The sequence below is a fragment of the Humulus lupulus genome, chromosome 1 (assembly GCF_963169125.1).
Source record: "Humulus lupulus chromosome 1, drHumLupu1.1, whole genome shotgun sequence".
Classification (NCBI taxonomy): Eukaryota; Viridiplantae; Streptophyta; class Magnoliopsida; order Rosales; family Cannabaceae; genus Humulus; species Humulus lupulus.
In genome coordinates, this window is record NC_084793.1 from 207,258,111 (window position 1) to 207,272,781 (window position 14,671).

General features: G+C 35.8%; 2 pseudogenes; both read left to right on the forward strand.

Moving 5' to 3' along the window:
• The first annotated feature begins 777 nt into the window (after positions 1–777).
• Positions 778–7,784, forward strand: LOC133828070 (uncharacterized; annotated as a pseudogene).
• A 695-nt stretch (positions 7,785–8,479) lies between these two features.
• Positions 8,480–10,025, forward strand: LOC133825467 (conserved oligomeric Golgi complex subunit 7-like; annotated as a pseudogene).
• Positions 10,026–14,671: the final 4,646 nt, after the last annotated feature.

Consider the following 14,671-nt stretch of genomic DNA (forward strand, 5'->3'; position numbering starts at 1 on the left):
AAAAAATCATAATAATATATACTTTATCATTTTACCCTTTCAGACATAAAAAAATACTCTGGTTGTCTTCTCTCTCTCCCTCTTAGAAAACCAGTCGAAGAAGAAGCACCCATCGAGAAGAAGCGCCCATCCTCAGCGAGAGTACCTCGGAGGCCTCGACGCTGACCATCGCCTGAGAAGAAGCGCCCATCCTCAGCGAGAGTACCCCCGAGGCCCCGACGCTGACCATCGCCTGAGAAGAAGCGCCCATCCTCGCTTGAGAGAAGAACCCATACTCGCCGACCGCCACCTGAGAAGAAGAACCCAGATGTGCACGAGCGGGGTGCCCCTTCCGTCCTCCCCTGAAGCCCAGATTCTTCATAGCGTACCATATTTTTTTGTCCTGAATTAAAGATTCTTATTTTTTTCTGAATTAAAGGATCTATTATTTGCTTATTCTTTCTATATATGTTTAATGTAGGAGTCCTATAATACTGGAGATTACATAAATGCTGTTGTCATTTTAGAAAGAGAAAGAGACAAGAGTCGAGAAAGAAGGAGAAAGAAGAAGACTAAGAAGAAGAAGAAGCATGAAAGTGAAGGGAGGAGGGAGGAGAAAGAGCTGGGACTCAAATTTAGGCAGAGATTCCGACACTAACCCAACACCCAATGGCTCCTTGTCTCAGCCCGACCCTTCTCTTTTCCCTCTTTCTCTTGAACAGCAAGATGCCCATCTAAAACTCCTTGATGCCCAGCCCCAACCGGATACTCAAGATGCTGAAAACAACGAAGACGAGGATGATGAAGACGAGGACAAAGCTGATAATGATGATGCTAATGAAAACACTGAGCGTCCCAAGCTTGACGACGGCTTCTACGAAATCGAAGCCATTCGCCGTAAAAGGGTCCGCAAGGTACTTTTTCTATACCCTTCTCTTCAATACTTTCGTGGGTTTGCTTTACTTTCTTGATTATCCCTAAGAGTCTTTTCCTTTGTTTTCCAAAACCAAAACCAACAATAGGGTCAGCTTCAGTACCTCATCAAATGGTGCGTATCCCAACCCTCTTCCTCTTTCTCCTTTTACTTAACTTTGCATTTCTTGTTCTTTTACCTGTATATGTCAAATCTAATCTATTAATGGAATATTTGTACTTAACGTTATTTGCTTTGTAAGGCGTGGTTGGCCAGAGACAGCTAACGCCTGGGAGCCTTTGGAGAATCTCCAGTCATGCTCTAATGTTATTGAGTCATTTGAAGAGAGGTATTAAATGTTATTGTCCAGAAAGCAGAAACAATAAGTAGCGTCTTGTATCTTGATGACCGCTCTCATCAGGTTTATTCATCTATCGCTTATATTTCTCTAGAAATGGATTCTTTGTTACTAATTATTCACTTTTATTCTGAGTTTTAAAATGTTCAAGGGAAGGAACTTAGATTGAAGCAGCAATATTTCTTTGTCTCAGCATCCACACAGGACATCATTCGAAGATTCAAAGATGGTCACAATAACTTTGATGAGTTTCCAGAGAAGGTTCTAATTCCTATATAATTAGTGTATTTTTTAATTTCCTTGTAACCATATGAACTCAACAACCATGTAATGTTATGCCAGCTTCTTTTTCTCTGTTCGTTTCTGATTGATTTTTTTCTTTGTTATTGTTGTTCTTATTTGTGCCCAGCTGGATGTGGATATTTCTTGAATTGCACTGTTTACTGATCATAACAATAATTTACCTTTTAGATTTCGTATTTGGGATCTAGATGTATTTTCTTCCATTAATATGGTAATATGAATTTGTCTTGTTTGTTATGCTTGTAAGTTTATGTTTCTCCATCTTATTCAGGTTGCTCTACAGTTGAATGATACTCATCCATCACTTGCCATAGCTGAACTCATGAGAGTTCTTGTCGATGAGGAGAATTTGGATTGGGATAGAGCATGGGGCATTGTTTGCAAAATCTTCTCATTCACAACACACACAGTATTGGCAGTCTACTTCCTCGCCATTTGGAAGTGCGATATTTGGAATATCTCTTCTCATTTTTATATAACTTGACCGCTTCTCTTGCAATTATTTAGTTTGACTCAATTGTGATTTTGAGAAACTTTTGCATTCTATTTTTCTAGTACCAAAATTTAAACTGTAGCAGAGTTTTTTATTTATTTATTTTTACTCTAATTGTAGAAAGTTGATTAGAGGTTGGAGATGCTTTATAATATCTTAAAACTAATCAGTCATAAGTAATACCTTTTTATATAGACCCTCTAAAATTTTATTTATTTATTTCTTTATTCCAGATTATATATGACATTAATTTCAAATTTGTGGAAGAATTGAAGAAGAAGATAGGTTTAGATCACAATCGTCTGTTCCGTATGTCAATTGTTGAAGATGGTGATGTGAAGGTATTTGTAACACCCTACTACCTTAGAGCCGTTACTAAGTGAGTTTTAAAAGAAACTTTGTGCAATGAACTCGCTAACCGAGGTTTTTTAAAACAAAAGTGTGACTAAGCAAAAGTTAAGGCTGTAATCTTTAAAATTGCGTTGTTTCATTAAAAACTTATAGTATTTAACGTTTGGGATCCCAAAATAAGGTTTGAAAACTATTTACAACTTAAAATAAGTTTACAGTTGATTAATTATTAAAATCACAGATTATTACAGCCATTTCCCGAATAAACCCCCAACCAAAGCAGTCGGGCAGGCCAAACATGTACGCGTCGCTTCACGCTCTCCGTACTCATGGCTGGTTGACTCAATCTTTGCCCTTACCTGCAACACAGAGCACCCGTGAGCCGAAGCCCAGCAAGAAAACTCATACAGTATATAACATATGCGAATTATATAATTAACATATCAGATTATCCACAGATAAACAAGTATTCCATCAAACTAAACAAACACGGCCATGCCGTCCCAGAGGCATTACCTAAGCCTGGGGTCTCGGTCCTCACCGTAAGGATATCCCCTGTATCCATTGGGGTCCCACCCTGTCTACAAGCACTTCACGTGCTAAGTGTTACTTCCGGCCCCACGGCCGTTCTCAGCCTTCGTCGCTCTCGGCCTTAGCCGTTCATTTCATTATAATCACACATATAGTACATCTCGACATAATCATTCAATCATATAATAATTCATTTAAGGTTATACCTTAGCACGTAATACAATCTAGGGCCATGCCCTGCAATAACACTATGGGCCCATGCCCTATTCTCAGGTGCTACAATTTTCTTACCTGTATCCCGAGCTTTCCGATGCCCCAAGGTCACAAGCACGGTCCTCTAGCACGGGCCTCTCCGAAATCCTAGTCACAACACACATAAAACACTTTTAATACTAACCAAACCCAAAACCACTTCTCGGGACCAATCCCGTACTCTCAGGACCTCTAATTCCTTAAAACAATACATTGGAACCATCCCCCGAGTCCCCGGGCAAAAGCCCTAAAAACCCAAATTTTTGGCTGTCAAAAGGGCCTAAGGCCGCGACACTCCCTTCAAGGGCCGCGGCGCCCAGCGGCTAGCCCCAAATCCTGATGCAACCTCGCGCCGCGGCGCCCAAGAACAGGGCCGCGGCGCTCCTTCCCGAACCCAGATTTCTGGGTTTTCTCTTGCGTTTTTCCCGAGCTACAGCCTCTCCAAATCATCCCAAACAAATACCTAAACCCCAAGATCAATTTAAAACTTCAAATGAACCATCTAACAACCTATAAACACTAGTATCAAGATCAAAACACAATCACACCCAAAAATCCACCCATTTGATTTCAACTTCAGAAATTTAAACCCATAAACCAAAAACTTAAACCATTCTTCAAATTTCTTAAACCACAACAGGAATAAATCTTAAAATTGCATAGAATCCTTACCTCAAGTGGAGAATTCACCCTAAGCTTCGTTGATTCATCTCCTAAGCCTCCAAATTTCAGCTCCTTCTACTCCTCTTCTTCTTCTTCTTCTTCTTGCCCTAGGTTTCCTTCTAGCTTTTCTTCTCTTAATTTTTTAACAAAACCACCAAATGGCTAAGTGCTAAACCGTGCACCCCTTTTTCCTAGCTGAAAATTATCTAATCCCCTGCCAAATGACCATTTTACCCCTCATAGAAAACCTTTCCTAACTAAACCTTCAAGGGCACTCTAGTCCTTTCTCCTATATTACAATCTTACCATTTTCCATCTAAACTTGTTACTCTCAGCAGTTACTAATGGTTACACAGGTTACTCAATCACCAATAACCACTAATTCTCAACTCAAACATGAAATTCTCAAAGTACCCCTAGGCTCCTCCCGAGTCGGGTATAAAAATCCTGTTGTGACTTCTAAGTTAACTAGCTCTCTAGGACCGTCTCGGCACGTGCATCACAATAGTATCACCACACTCACGTGGTACAAATCACATAATACAATTGTCACATTTATGCCCTCAACGGGCTAAAATTACCAATTTACCCCTATCATACAAACGGGGTTCACATGCATATTTATTTCACCTAAACATGCATTCTAACCACATATTCATTAAATTCACATAAATTAATGCAGTATAACAATTATTGCCCTCCCGGCACACTAATCAAGGCTCCAAGCCTTATTAGCAAATTTAGGTCGTTACAGTATTCTACATACAACCTGACCTCATACATTTTATTAACTCATGGTGCATTTTTGTTCTTTTATATGAACTTATGGCATTGATGTGTGTTTGTGTGCGAGCGTTAGATAGATAGATAGATAGAGACATTAAATTTTTATATTATTATTAAGTTTTACTTAATTCTGCATCATTTCTTCTTCATGTTCATTTTATAAATTTTTTACAGCTCTCCATTTATCTGCTTTCTCTTGTCAGGAAAAATCCAGTATCATGATTTTGTTGAATATTTTTAAAAGAGACAGTATTAGAGGAGGATGAATGTGGTCCACAAAAGAGTGAGAAAAGAGTGTCTCACTCTTTTGTAGATTGTAATCTGATTGGTTAACTGTATATTCTTAAGATACTCTTTACATATATACATCTATTATTTGGTAAAATCGATTACCGTTTGATTTGACAGAGTATTCGGGCGGCGAGCCTATCAATTGTTTGTTCCCATACTGTAAATGGTGTTTCAAAAGTACATTTTGAGTTATTAAAGACCAAGGTGTTCAAGGTATTGTAATGTGTCATTTTTTCTTTCAAATTAATTATTTGAGAACATTTGATGAACTCACCTGACTCCTCTGTATCTCAAAAGGACTTCTATGAGCTGTGGCCTGAGAAATTTCAGTACAAGAAAAATGGTGTAACTCAGGTAGAAAAGACATCGCACCTTATTCATTTTACATATTGGTTGAAAGCATCTCATTGAAATTGCTCAGGAAAAATTAATGATCTGTGATTGTATTGATCTGCTCTTGTGTTTTTGTTAGCGACGATGGATTGCAGTAAGCAATCCCAGTCTTTGTGATCTTATCACAAAATGGCTTGGAACAGAAGCTTGGATTCGCAATGTTGACCTTCTAACTGGCCTCCGAGAATGTGCGACAGATGCAGATCTGCAGTAAGAATGGAAGATGGTACCTTCTAGCTAAGATCACGAGCATTGATGCAAAAGTAATGTGTTAACATGTTCTGGCCATTTCACATTGTAGGTTAGGAGGGTTAACAAAATGAGGCTTGCAGAATACATTGAAGGGCTGAGTGGTTTAAAGGTCTGGATAAAAAATTCTTATTATTTAATTTCTTCTGCTATTAATATACTATCACAAAAGATCCTCAGATATCTTAAGATTTGCGGCATATCATTTTTAATGCAGGCCAGTTTAGACGCAATGTTTGATGTACAGATCAAGCGAATACATGAGTACAAAAGACAGTTGCTTAATATCCTCGCCATTATCCATCGATATGATTGTATCAAGGTGACATCATTTAACTTTGACACAATATACTAGAGTTACAAGGTCCTGTTACTGCCTTTACTCATGCATACTTATTTCCTGCAACTTTTCAAGCCTCTTTCTTCTTATCATTGTTAAGTGTCATTGAAGTGGTCATAGTTTTCTATAGCTATCAAATGATTTGTCTACAGTGCCGTGGATCTCTCCTTTTCCTTCTTTCACTACATGCTAATTGTTGGGAATACATTATTCTAACACCATTTGGAATTCGCATAATTAAATCTTGTGTCAGTTAATGATCACTTGTATAAATGATTATTACAAGTGTAAGTGGTGCAATTCATTGGATCTGTATACTGATGTATTCTCTTCTCTTTTTTTCTTTTTCCTTTTTGGGGTATAAGTATTTTCCAGTAAGTAGCTAATAGTTGGTTCTTCCCTTTCCAGAATATGAATGAGAGTGATAGGAGGAAGGTTGTACCGCGTGTCTGCATAATTGGAGGGAAAGCTGCTCCTGGATATGAGATTGCAAAAAAGATTATCAAACTTTGTCATGCTGTTGCAGACAAAATTAACAATAATAGTGATATTGGAGATCTCCTAAAGCTGGTAAAGAGAAACTTCTTCCCATCCTTTTCACTTCTTGATTATAATTATTCTTAGGGCTTGTCAGACCATGGGTTGAAGGATGTGAGGTAGCTCTCCAAATCTCGCAAGATTCCCATGTGAAACTCCATCTTAGTTTTATAGTATGATGTCAGGGTAACTAGGCTATAGCTAGCTTCTTCACCCTTGCTTGGATGTAGTATTCTTCAACTGGACTAGCAGAAGAGCCATGCTACCATGCCGTCATTCCTTTTGTTGCTTAAATAATTTATTTATAATTTCAGGTTTTTATACCTGATTACAATGTATCTGTTGCTGAGTTGGTGATACCGGGGGCCACTACAACAATATTTAGTATATATTACATTAAAGAATAACATATATTTAGAAGTGCTATTATTAAGTGGGTGATTAAAACACACGGATCTGAATAGTGGGGATTAAAAACACACGGGTCTGATTTTGGCGCCATATGACTAAAAACTCAGGCGCCAAAATGAATTTTTGCCAAATTCCCTTTCTCTCAGCCTTTCTCTAAGTTACCCTTTCTCTCAGCCTCCATCTCTCACTCACGAAGCCCTCTCCGCCCTCACGAAGACTCACCGCCCTCAACTCATCTCTGCCTCACCGCCCTCACGAAGTCTCTCCGCCCTTAACTCATCTCTGCCTCACCGCCCTCACGAAGGAGAGAGCGAGAGAGGGAGTCGTACACAGATATGGCGGGTCAGATTGTTAAAGCGAGGAGGGATGGAGGCATGCATGATGTGCCCTCTTTGTAATAATCTCTTGAGCGAAGCTAATACCATCTCTCTCTGCCTCCACACGAGTATGTTCCTTCTCTTGACTCTTTCTCTCGTCAATTCTTCTTTTCTCTCAAGTTTTTCGATGATTTTTGTGATCTGGGTTTGCTTTGTTTTTGCGTTTTGTGTGTCTGCGTTTTGCGTTTTGTGTGATTTTTGCGTTTCGATCCCAAGAAATGGGTGAACTCGGCGTGTCAGACTCGGCACCCGGAGGACTCAGTCGATAACCATCTCGTCGATCTGGAGATGAGACTCCAAATCGTATCTGAAGAGATCTCTGCCTCGCTAGAGGAGCAGATCTCTGCTGCCCTACTTCGCGTGCCACGGGCCACCCGCGATGTGATCCGACTCCGCGACGATGTGGTCTCACTACGCTCAGCCGTCGCCGGAATCCTTCAGAAGCTCAAGAAGGTACCTACATGTTATGTCTGTTTCTGCTATGTTTCTTCTTTTTGCCGCAATTCGAATTTGGTTTTTTAACTTTATTTTTGGGTTCCATTCACTAGAAGACGTGAAGTATGGAAAATTTGGACAATATTAGGATGGCGGTGTCAGATTTACTGCATTTTATAAGTTAAGAAAGTATAATCTTTTAATTATGCTATCCCTTAATGCCAAATTTGAAGCTTAATATATTTCTCAATTGCTCAACTGAGTTTTTTCAATTTGCCTAAGTGAACGAGGGAAATTTGAGGAAGATTTTCTAATGCAAATTTTTCAATATTAGTTTTTTTTTTTTTTTGGATATTTGAGAACTACGATTGTGTAGTTTGTGCTACCTTTTGAGCTCAATCTCTTGGCTTTGAGTTAATAGATTTTTGGAATAAATTACAAGAAGGCAGGGCACCCTTTTGGTTAAAACGTCTCATTTTTGCTTTTTCTGTTTAAAAATAAATGTAGATATTATGAATAGATTATTGCTAATGTGAACAATGGAATTATGTTGAGTTATATGCATGGATATACGCACACATAACTGAAATAGTTGCCTAAATATATATATTCTGCTTTGCAATATGTTGTAGAGCATTACTATAAATTATAGTAGCAAGTTCACATTGATATACCCACGTTTCAGTACATTTACTAATGTAATTGGTTTATATAATTTACATGGGTAGACAGCTGTTGCCGGCTTAGCTTTGTTTATATGGTTTGAGATTTTAGCTTCTCACTTGATACATATGTATAACAATACTCTTCTCTTCAAACAATTGGTTTTAATATGCAGGCTGAAGGATCATTAGCTGAATCTATAGCTGCTCTGGCCAAAGTTGATACTGTTAAGTAGAGAATGGAAGCTGCTTATGAGACATTGCAGGTGGGTATTTGATCATAGAAGTTATAATCAGTGCAGTATTGGAGAATTTTGATGTTGCATTTGATTTACTCATTGATGGATCAACAGGATGCTGCTGGGTTAACTCAATTAAGTTCAACTGTGGAAGATGTTTTTGCCAGTGGTGATCTTCCAAGGGCTGCAGAAACCTTAACCAACATGAGGCATTGCTTGTCTGCTGTTGGGGAGGTAATATTTTTCTATAAATTGTTTTAACATTATACTCTACATTTGATTTTATAATTTTTGATGATTTTAACTTGATATTTTATTTTTTGTTTTGCTCATTTTAGGTTGCTGAATTTGCTAATGTGAGAAAGCAACTCGAGGTCCTAGAGGATAGGCTAGATGCAATGGTGCAGCCACGTTTAACAGATGCATTATCCAGCCGGAAGGTCACCAAATTTCTTACAGCACTTGTTTTGCCTATGGCTTGCTTTCTGTTCAATTTATCTCCTATTAATTCCTTTTAGTACATACCATACGCAACTTGAATAACTTACATCTATTATCATCCTGCAGATAGACATTGCTCAAAATTTGCGGGGTATTCTCATTCGAATTGGAAGATTCAAATCACTGGAGCTACATTACACAAAAGTTCACCTAAAGCCCATAAAACAGCTCTGGGAAGATTTCGATTCAAAACAACGTGCTATTAAGCTTGCAAATGAGAAGACTGAAGCTGAAAGGCTGTCAAGCCATGAGTTTCAATCAAGCTCTTCGACAATTTCATTCGCAAGTTGGTTGCCAAGCTTCTATGATGAGTTGATTCTTTATCTTGAGCAAGAGTGGAAGTGGTAAATTCTTCTGACTATATATTTTTTTAAGCACCGAGGAACATCTTGTTGATACAAAGAAGCTATCACTGAATTTAAGCACTGAGCTTAAACTGTCATCTGCAGGTGTATGGTTGCTTTTCCTGAGGATTATAAAACTCTTGTACCAAAGCTACTGATCGAGACAATGGCAACTATTGGAGCAAGCTTTATTTCACGTATCAACCTTTCAATTGGAGAAGTTGTTCATGAAACAAGAGCTTTGGGAAAAGGTTTGTACGAACTTGTTTTTATGGTGCTTTTAAATTTTGTAGGCATTTAATATTATATGATATCTTTCAATTGGACAAGCTTTAAGTCATGCAATTTTATTTTTGGCAATTTATAAATTATCCTATCAATGTGTTTCTTTTTATTCAGGTTTATTAGATATTATGTCTGGTGACATGCCAAAGGGAATTAAGATTCAGAGGAAACATTTGGAGGCATTGATTGAGTTACACAACGTGACACAGACTTTTGCTAGAAATATTTAGCATTCCTTTTTAGATTCTGATCTTCGAGTTCTAATGGATACACTGAAGGCAGTGTACTCTCCCTTTGAATCATTTAAACAAAGGTAAGCAATCATAAACTTTTTTGCACTTCCACATTCTTCTAAAATATCTAGTTTTTTTTTTTGAAAACATTTTTCTGTTATTTTTTCTTCGTTAAATACTAGATTCTGTAAATGCTATGTTCATTTTTTGATTAATGATTGAATATGTATATAAGGAATGGTCAGAGACTGATAAACCTTATTCTCTTTTGCAGAATTTGAACCACAAAAATATTGTGAAATATCTTGGATCCTTAAAGACTAAGAGTCACCTCCACATAATTCTTGAGTAAGTGGATGTAAAACTTGTGTATGATATTTAATTGTGTGACTTTTATTTTGGAAAGTCCTATTATTTACTCCGGTTAAAATTTGTAGATATGTGGAAATTGGTTTCAGTTTGGCTCATGAATCAATACCAGAGATAGAATTTATTATTTTTGCCTTCTGACTTGTTTCAGATACTTAATCAGTAGTAAGCCAGTCATATTACTGTGTTTGGAAGCACTGAATTATACAGAAAACTTTTCTATCTCTAGTTCGAACATTATGACGCCACTCATAGTCTAAAATATGGTTTGGTAGTGATACCTAGAGAAATTTTTGAAGTCAATGTGTTGGTTAAAGTGATTGAAAATTTCAGGAAATAGTGTATAACTTTATGTGTGTTGGCTAAACTTTCTGCTAAGGAGCATCGATTTATAATTCAGTTTGCTGCAACAGCTTGAAGTTTTAGCTGGTCTGCTAGCTTCTCAGTTTTTCTGTTGTTTTGGCTAGTTTGGTGAGGCTTGTTGTTATTAGCCTCTGTAGTTAGTGTTCTGGTTTGTAGTATTACTGGTGTTTGGTTGTTTTGGAGTGGCTGTAGCTTAGCCTCTTGTTGCTGTTTTACTGATGTATTGATTATTAATTGTACTGTTGGTTTGATTAATGAAGTTATCCTTTCTTCTTGATAAAAAAAAAGGAGGTTATTATATTATTTAATCAATGATCATTTGAGTATGTAAATAATATCTATGTCTTTGTTCATGTAATTTTTCGGGTATTTAATGTCTTTAGCCTAAATTAATTGAGAAAGTATATTAGATGTTCTTTTTATACACTTCAATTTAATGCATGTCCTTTTTTTAAGCTAAAGGGCTTCTGTATATATTAAATATATCCATAAAGATAATTCTATTAGTTATGGATAGATATACTAAGTACTAACTTCAGTTACATACTGAATATATTACTTTTTATAGTGGGTCTGTCTAAATTTACATATTGCTATAAAATTTGAAATTGGGACATGACTTATATGAAACTTAAAATCTGGCCATTTTTCTGAAAGCCCCAAATAGCTATCATTAATTTGAGTCGCAAATTCCAGTTATCCCCTTCATTTTTACCCTTTTTCTAATAGTTTCTTTCTAGTATGTTCTTGTTTCCAGTTATTTTATATTTTGTTATCCTGAGAATAAATTTCTTGTAGTTCAATAACTGGACTGTTTTCTCTTTATTGTTTCCTGCCTCATTATACAGGTGGGGAATTTGGCTGCTCCAGTTGAAGAATGGACCGTTAGTGGGACAGCTTTAACTGCACTAATGGACGTGGAGAGAAGACATGGTACTATTGTAACCTTTATTTATGCATTCAGACAGTAATTATCATCCATCAAAGTTCTCTGCCATCTGTAAATAAAAGTTTGCAAGGATAATTTTGGACAAATATTTGAAAATTTCTGCTCACTGCCCTTCTTGATGTTTCGTTTCTTATTTGAAATTTATGGAAATCTCATGTCTTTCAGGAAAGTTTAAGCCTGTGATCAAGAAGGCCATGGTGGAGCTTCAAGGTAATATCTTAGAAGCAGACTATTTACTTTGGTATATGGATTAGGTCATTTGCACAAGTTATGTCAATTATTGCTTCCTTAGTTGCGGTGCGAATGATAGGTCTGTCTATTAGGTTTGTTTAGCTCCTCAAATTTCTCAATAAAAATATTATAATTATAATAATAACAATATGTATATACCACCATTTATAAACTTAGAAAAACAATATCTAGACTCTACTAGTAAATATTATATCTAGACTTTATCAATATAGCTAATTAACGAGAATAATATTCTAAATACAGTCTCTATCCTAACTCAGTAAAAAGCATGAAATAAGGAGTTCATATAAGTATAACACCAAAGACACCACCTTAAGTGAGTATAAGTATTGAAAACTTTTTTTTGAAATCTAGACACAACTGTTATTAACAGTTGAGAACCATAAGAAACACAATCCCCATAGCAAGGTGAAAATAAACATGAGCTAAAACAGATAATATGTACATTTTTCCATCTTGCTTTTTCGAGTCCTTATTTACACATTTCAAATTTTCCATATTGATTTCCCTCAGAACAATCCAAATGTGTTCTCCCCGCTATAAGTCATGTAAAGAAAGGCTTATATGGGAATAAAATTGGTCTCAAGAGTCAAGACAGTCCATGGTGGTAAAGCAACTGTATATGAACCTATCATTTTTAATATCTATTTCCATTGAACCATTGATAATGAACCAATATCACTCTTCTTCATGTAATTTTGCTTTCATTTTAGTGGCTTCATTGGATTTCAAATTGGAGGGAACTTTATTTGCAGCAGTTTGCAAGTGGTATGTTTTCTTTTATTTTTGTTAAAATACTTTGCAAATGTTAGAGGAGTTTGAATATCTTAGATATTCATCCATAGTGAAGTAGGTTCTGAGATTATTATTATTATTGTGTGCTGCGGTGAGATAAGGAAGAAAACTTGTGTGTTGTTTGAATATTTTGAATTGATAATGATTGATGGTTGATTAATAAATATGGCTGGAATGTTTTCTGATTTTCTGTTAGTTATTTGATTTATATATAATAAACTTCAAAAGATTAGTATCCCTTTTGTATACACCTATAAAAGATTAGAGGATCAATATTAATACCCTAGATTAATTATCCATTTTCTTAAACCTCTGTAAACATGAAAGATTTAATGTAATATGCTTCATAAGATGTAATGTAATAACCAATATTCACGAGTTCATGAGTAGGTGACAAGCCAAAAACATCAAACAATGCAAATAAATCTTCTAAAGTACCTGTATACGTAGTTTATCAACTTTAATCATTTACAGAGATCCTAAATTCCAAGTGAGAATTTCCAAAGCATCCACATACTTTGCTTGTTGCTCCAATATAGAAATGTATACCATCATAGCTGCACTAATTCAAGGTTTTAGCATATAATCAATTGACAATAGAACAAAAAAAATATATTTGGTGATATATTAATAAAGAGAATATTAAAGCATGTATGTATGGGAGAAGATGATATATAAAATTGTTTTAGTACAATATCACCAAATATACAAATATTGTACAGTGAAGAATCGTGTTGCTTCTAGGTTCTCCTAGCAATAATTTTCTCTGACAGCTATTGTGATGTAATACTAGTGATCTAACACAAGCTCTACAAAATAGTATAGCTGAAATATAAAGCTATAATGCTCTTATCCATTAATTCTAACTAGCACACTGATTTAATTAGTAACTCAGAAATAGAAAATCCAGTGCATGTAAGGATAGTCATACAAGATACTGGAACTCTTGACAGCAAAACTTCTTAATTTACAAAGGTAGATATGACTTTCACCTTCAAATACATGTTTTGAATGTTGAAGTTGCATATTATAATCTTCCTAATCAAGATAAAATGTACATACACTACAATTCCCTTAAATACATGACACTAAGTTTTTTTTTTGAAAAAAATACATAACAATAAGTTAAGATCAATGTGAAACAATGATTATTCAACTCAAATAAAGCTAGTACTAAGGAAAACATAGGATTGATTGAGTTCCATACGTCTATATCTGTTAAGGATGACCCCAGCTTGTCAGCCAGAGCAGAAAGATGCTCTTTCGCGTCCTGAAAAATGTAGTCACAATTCAGCATCAAGGTTAGAGATAAGAAAACGATAAAAAAGCAACATGAACAAGATCTAAAAATTAAAATGATCTTCAGCACATTCAAAGGTAGGCCAAGGGTAGCATGAAAGGTAAAATGTTGTGAAGATGTGTTTTTTTTTTTTGATAAGAAATAGAGATGAATTGAAAAATATAAATATATATATTTATATAATATTAATCATCTTAGCTACATCCTAAGAGCCACATTAAACTACTGCAAACTATAGCAACCCAAAGTGTAAGAATAGTAGAGAATATTCTCAAATTGTTCACTAGTTACTTGAAAAATGTACATTAAACAAATGGCCTCAAGGTACTCCTAACTTCACCTAAAATTTGCCTTGTTGGTGACCTTTTTCTGATGTTTCAAGAATGCCTAAAGAGAAGCCCAAGACACTTTTTCTTATATAGGAAACAAAATTCCACATGACCAAAAAAGGAAAAGAAATCAGTGAGGGAAAACAGATAGTTGAACAATCCATTCATTCAACTAAAAACAATCAAAATCAGGAAAGATGTAGAACATAGTAACCACTGCTATTGGCCAGAAAGAAGCTTAAAAACCGGGTGTTTCTCATTATGATGATTACAAATCCTTCTTTTCAATACAAGGTAACACCTCTCTGTTATAAGTAGCAAAAATGACATGTTTTACAATTCCACTTTACTGCTGTCATCTTCCCTTTGCCAAAGCCCATATAGGTTT